The 6,514-nt window shown below is 40.3% G+C and overlaps 1 protein-coding gene across 1 annotated transcript in view; it reads left to right on the top strand.

The window, feature by feature from the left end:
- The first annotated feature begins 4,333 nt into the window (after positions 1-4,333).
- Positions 4,334-6,514, top strand: part of LOC147497825 (uncharacterized) — a 30,832-nt gene continuing 28,651 nt past the window's right edge. Inside the window, exon 1 of the mRNA XM_086560145.1 lies at positions 4,334-6,324. The gene's annotated coding sequence lies outside the window, so the exon portion shown is untranslated. The remainder of the gene's footprint in view (positions 6,325-6,514) is intronic.

The following is a 6,514-nucleotide window of genomic DNA, read 5'->3' as shown; positions in this document are numbered from 1 at the left end:
TCTTAACTGCCTTTATTATCTTGTTGTTTTGTTTTGGGTGGGTTATTGTTGGTTTGGAGATTGTTGTTAGTGGAAGTTTGGTTTGGGTCTTTGTCGGCACTAATGGCCGATGGTTGGGTCGTTTTTTTTGGATTGGTTTGTTTGGTTGTGTTGGGCTATTGTTGTATGCGGGTTGGGAGGAGTTCGGAGCTTGAAGGTCCATCAATGGCGGACGCCCAGACGTCCTCCAGTAAATCGTTTTTTATATGTTTGATTGTGTTGTTGATTAATTGATATTGTTGTGGGTGGTTTGATGATGTTGGGTGGTAGTGGCGGTCGAGTGAAATTTAATGCTTGGGAAAAGCTTGTAACATGCATTAATGGCGGCGGTAAGATCTCCCAGATCTAGTTTTGGAGAAAAAGGGGGTTTAAGATATGGGGATTTCGTTTTTAGTAAAGTTGTAGGGGTTTGTACAAGGAGTAAAACCGATTGGTCAAAATGGGCGGACGGCCTGATGGTGGTGGTAATTTGATTCACTTGTAGGTGGAGAGATGATGAAACAATGGATTTCGATTTTGGGCCTTGGGCGAAATGTTTTAATTTTGTTTGGGCGGTTTAGATTGTTTGGTTGGGCGATTGAGTTTAAGTTGTTTGGCGAAATTTCGATGGTGGTTGGCGAAATTTCAGTTTTAGTTTATGTGGGCGAAATCTAATTTAAGTGGTTGGGCCCTTTTCTTTTGTTTTGAAAATTTTGGACCTAACCACTTAACCGTTTTGGGCCCGTTTAATATTATGGACGACCACCCATGGACTTAAAATAGATCTTTCTCGGTCTTTACATGTTTAAACTTTCGGGTTCTAAGGTTTGGGCTTGGCGGTTAGGTCCGAACCATGACCTTGTCACGAGCCCACGAGCTATGCACTTTTTGTCCTTAGCCATGAACCATGGCTATGACCACGACTGTCGAACACCAAAACGACAGTTTGATTTTGACCGGGACGGTTTGACTTTGACCCGGGATAGTTTGACTTTGACTAGGGACGGTTTGACTTTGACCATCGACCGTTGACTTTGACGGTTGACTTTGACCTTTGACCATGGACGATTGACTTTGATCTTTGACCATGGATCGGTTGACTTTCACCTTTGACTTTGGCGATGACGGTTTGACTTTGACCATGGCATGTTGAGTTTGACCTTGACCATGAGGTGTTGACCGTTGACTTTGACTAGGACAGTTTGACTTTGACCATCGACCGTTGACTTTGACCTTTGACCATGGACGATTGACTTTGACCTTTGACCATGGACGGTTGACTTTCACCTTTGACTTTGGCGATGACAGTTTGACTTTGACCATGGCATGTTGAGTTTGACCTTGACCATGAGGTGTTGACCTTTGTGACCGATTGACTTTGACCGTGGATGTTGACTTTTCCAGTTTTCATATGTTTGTTTATAGGGATATATATAGTAATAAAAATAATCGGCCGGATATTGTATAACTTGGTTGGTAAATTATCTAATTTAGATTTGACGCGTGAGTAGTGTGTAAAGATATTGGGCTTTGATTGTGGACCGGATTGTTTAATTGTACTACGCTTTATGTTGTATATTATATGGACATATGTAGTAATAAAATCTTTGTGGAAGCTTGTACAACTTTGGTTGTCATTATCTAATAAAGATTTGACATTGATATTGTGTATTTTTGGCACGTGACGATATTGAGATGTTAGGAGATATTATATTCCTAATAATGCTTATAATGTATGTGATACGTTGAAGCATTGTGACATGATATAATATCTTTGGGATAGTTATATTAATGCAATACCTTGGAGAAATGTATATACACTCCATTATTTTATATGTGAGATGCTAATATAGTATTGGTGAATATTTGCCACGGGGTGTGGTGTAGTCTGATAAGATATTGGCACGTGAAAGTATGAAAATGGTTATGAGGTAACCGAGATATTTCTATGTATTGTGGCTTAGTGCAATAAGGTAATTTGACCGCACGTGGTATAGTAGAAATGCTTATGAGTCATAAACGTATGACACCGAATAAATTACGAACGAAAATCCTAGAACCCGACTACCACAACTCATGAGATTTGCCTTGTGTGGGCTTATGTGATATGATTGACCCATGTGTTGGGTGTATATATAAGATGTGATTGACCCATGTGTTGGGCAATCGTGAGCGAATAGTGGCTTGATATATTCCGTTAAGCAAAATAGAACGATGATGCGCAATATTTTATGCGAATAGTGGCGGTCTTACATAGATTTGGCTTCCGTGTGAGGATTTACGGTGTCGCGGCATCCCGCCAGGTGGTTACGCACGGAGTGGCTCATTATGTAAGGGAAGGCATGTGGATGTACATGTTCGGCGTTGGGTTGCGATTGTGGTAGCCGTGGAAACTAGGTAAGACATAGATAATGACGCGGATTTTAGGGACACGCAAAGAAAGCCCGAAATAATATAATTATGGTAATAAGATTGGTTGGTTATTGGTTTAGTTCGAACCTAAAAATACTCGATGGAGGAACTACATGCCTTATTTATGATCGATATAGTTTGTGGTGTGGTTAGTGGGAAGTTAAAGGCCTCGATTGGAGGAACTACCCGCTTTAATTATTGTACATAAGGATGTTATAGTAGTCGTTGAAAGTTAAAGGCTTCGGTGGAACTAACTAACTGCCGTATGGATTATGTATATATTTGTATAAGTATATGTTGTTTTAGAGCTACTCACACCAAAGATTTTATAATGTCTTGACCCGATTTGCATGTTTGCTTTATCGGGTGTTTCATTAAATGAACATAGTTGATAAGTCTTGGCGAGGTTTAGTGATGAAGAAGATTGGTTCTTTGCTTGTGGTTTTGCGTTAGCATTCATCTCGGGTTGTGTTTTGTTTTCCCCTCGAGGTGATATAGATTTTCGGTTGAGATAATATTATTTGCATTTTCATTTGTAAATTGTTTTATAATGAAGAGGACTTTGTATAAGTTAAAATTTTTATTGGTTTTTAATTATCCGCATATTTTAAAACTGTTTATGGGTTTTTGGGAGTGGAGAGGGCGTCACACCTCGGAAATCGAAGAGTCGGGAACAAATAATGTTTTTTCCGAATTCTGTCGAAATTCGGGGTGTGACACATGTCTAGGGTAGTAGTTATCCCTGCCAATCCGATTCTCCCTATAAGTACGGGTAATAGGGTCATTACTCTTAGAGTGTGCACTGTTTGATTGTGCTTGAGAAGTAACACGTTGCTGAGGACGATGAAGTGGATCTTCAAGACACTCCCATACAATAGAATGGCCTGCATCCCTGCGTGGTCGCCTTGATGTAGTTGAATTGGTAACATCGTCCACCGGCCTTTGCCTCTTTGCCAACTTCCTTCTCAAGTTCCTATTTAAATTTTTAACTCGTCTTAACTCACGCCAACCGTATTAGGGGGTGTATTGGTACGCTACTATCCCCTTTTTCGTTAGTTGGTGTGAGAGTAATGTCCACGCCCATATCCATGTCAACCGAGGATTGACACCGAACGGATGGCGGACCACGCGTGGGGATTACCGACTTGCGCGTTTTCTTGTTGCAAAGACCGTTAGGGGGGTGGTGGCGGTGGCGTTTGTACTTCGCTTATGGCGGTGGGCGGCGTCTTTGCAGTTGGATGTTGAGAATGATCCTACCACTAGGAGCAACTCGATTGTTCAACGGTTCTTGCATTGGCCGATTTGAATTTCGAGGATTGCAATTCCTATTAGCAGGAGAAATATGTTGACTATTTGGTCTGTTTCTTGTGCTTACCATCTTGATTGTTTCACGTGATAATGGATTCTAAATTCTCCACAGACGGCGCCAATTATGTTTCGGTAGTAACCTGCTTCAATACAACGAGAGCAATGGTGAAGAACGCACTAAGAAACAAAGGAATTTGATGTTGGGGGAGATGAAACTGAACCAAATAATGGTCACTTAATGCACTCCAAGATCTATTATCTGGGATCAAGTTTCAACGTAGTTCACATTATTAGAATAAGTAGTTTTTATATGAATGAAGAGATTGAGTCCTACGAGGACTGTGTTTGTTTTTGTCAAAAGAATTCTTATCCCTTTGAATCTCTATCTTTATATTCTACAATAAATGAACCCTACATATTCTTACATGGTTGTTGGGTGTAGGTGTAGGAAGAATTAAGCTCTTGGGCTTAATTGAACTGGACTGGATCCGTGGGCTTAATGAGCCACAAAGTGGGGGTCTATATATGAACGTCAACACATCTCCCTCATGATTTCAAATCTTCGACAGTTTAAAAACCGCACTAAATGAAAAAAACACGAATAAAATGAGCCAAGGGAATAACCTCGATCACAACCAGTTCTGCCAGAAGCCAAAGCAATTGCTTTTCCAATACCTCCAGAAGGTCTTGGTTTCGCTAACAACTGCAGACTTAACGTCTGATGTGCACATGAAATTTTCATGCTACAGGTACTAAATGAGATGTCCTCAATCTTCTTCTGTGCCCGCTTTGTTCTTTAGATTGCAGTTTGTCAGATATCTTATAGCTAAAACACATTTTCAAGCTTAAAGTTAAATAGATGTCAGCTAAGCTTCAAAAGATCTGGAGCAGTGTAACGTTTTTCTACAACCTAGTCCGCATCACATCCCTGAGAGATATTCTACAACCTAGTCCATTACAGGCCAGACGAGAATGTTTGCTGCGGAAGTATACATACACAAACGCCTCCTTTTATGCAGTTTAAAAGTGTCCAGCATCCCCCACTGGTCAGTACCCTGGTGATTGTAGCAGAACATCTAATAAAGCAAAATATGAAGTTCGAAGCAAAATTCATTTATTAAGTTGTCCATGCTTCTGGTATCAATAAAAAAAACTATTACACCAAAAGCATCAAATTGTTTGATATAAATTTTGGATTCATAAAGAACAGTGTTTTAGAATCGAAGCAGAATAGAAAAACAAACAATATATGAAGTACTTCTACTGGGGGCTGGGGTAATCTGAATGCACAAACAGGTACACAGTCAAGATATTCTATTTAATACTTCTCGATCTAAGAATATCTTCAAAGGCTGTTGCAATGTCGGCTCAATCAAAATTGGGGGACAATTGCCTTCATCACCGTTCCATTTAAACTCAGTATTCATGAATCCTTTGAACTCCAATAGTATGAGGGGTTCAAAACACTCGTTATCCATGTTGAAAACTCCCATGTCATGATTCATATTTCCATATTTATATCTATAGGAGTATGCTTCGACGAAATGGATGCCATCTTGGGAAGTCTGAAGCTGATAGAGAGAAGGAATAACAATCACCAACAAATACCATACGACCGCAGAGGCTCTCCATCTGAACCCACTTATTATGCTCAACGAGGTCCAGCTTGAAGACAAGAAATTCAGGAGTAAAATCATCGTCGACACTGTAATTATTATTGTCATCTTTTAAGTAACCCATATCCCTAGCCCTTTGGATTATTTCCAAATCCAATTCACCGTAAAGCATGTCCCTATTCCTTTTAATTAGTAGCAGATCCCCAGCTGATTCTACAAGATACTTGGCGTCATCAGAATCACAGCTAAAAGGGCATGGTGCAACACTTGCCAGCTGGGGACCACTAGGATTGTTTAGATCACAAGAAAAAACGTCTCCTTTTTCATCCACAAAGTAAAACTGATCTCGATAGCAAATAATGTCTGCCACTGGTTCATAATCCAAGTCTATTTGGGTCCAAGCTTCGTCGCCTGCCTGCAGAAGACTAATCTGTCTTTGGCTCCATAGATTGCCATGACTAGAAAGTTGGGATCTGATGCTGGGTTGGCAGACAAAAAAGCTTTTTCAAGACGATATCTCCTATTATTAGGCAAAGTTTTAAAATAAGGGAGAAGGATCTCATTATTAACGGCTAGGAACGGGTTGAGTAGACAAACATCATCGAGGTTGTAAACAGTTACCAACCATCCATGGCTAGAACCACGGATGGACAAATTATGGGGTACATGTAATTTGGAATTGTAGACTCTTTTCTACGTAATGCTGTACAGACTTTGTGTTTTCATGTCGTGGTCAAGTTGAGTAGGAAGCATGAGCATAGGAGCTTGGCGGGGTATATGGTGACGAATGTTGTGATAAAGAGATTGCCATAACTTACAAACAGCACCAAACCTGATGTAATCCTTGGCATCGACCAATTTACGTGCAATTTCACAGAAAAGATGGTCAGGAAGTTCCGACCAGTCAACCACTCTAACAAGATCATCATATTGGGTACTAGGCAGGAAAAGAGCCGCACGTCTAAAACAGGTAGCCTCTCCATCCTTAATCTGATCCATTAAGACGAGAAGACCGGAATCTATATGTGTTCCGATAAAACTACTAAGATGTTATCCCCAAAGGAAAGAGAACGTTCTTCTACAGCTTCACAAGGCATAATATATATAGCTCAGTGAAGCTAAGAAGAAGTTACCTAATCTTACACAGACACTAATTCACG

Source organism: Coptis chinensis, chromosome 5 (assembly GCF_015680905.1).
Source record: "Coptis chinensis isolate HL-2020 chromosome 5, ASM1568090v1, whole genome shotgun sequence".
Classification (NCBI taxonomy): domain Eukaryota; kingdom Viridiplantae; phylum Streptophyta; class Magnoliopsida; order Ranunculales; family Ranunculaceae; genus Coptis; species Coptis chinensis.
Note: the sequence above shows the minus strand (reverse complement) of the source record. Positions and strands in the feature narration are given on the sequence as shown.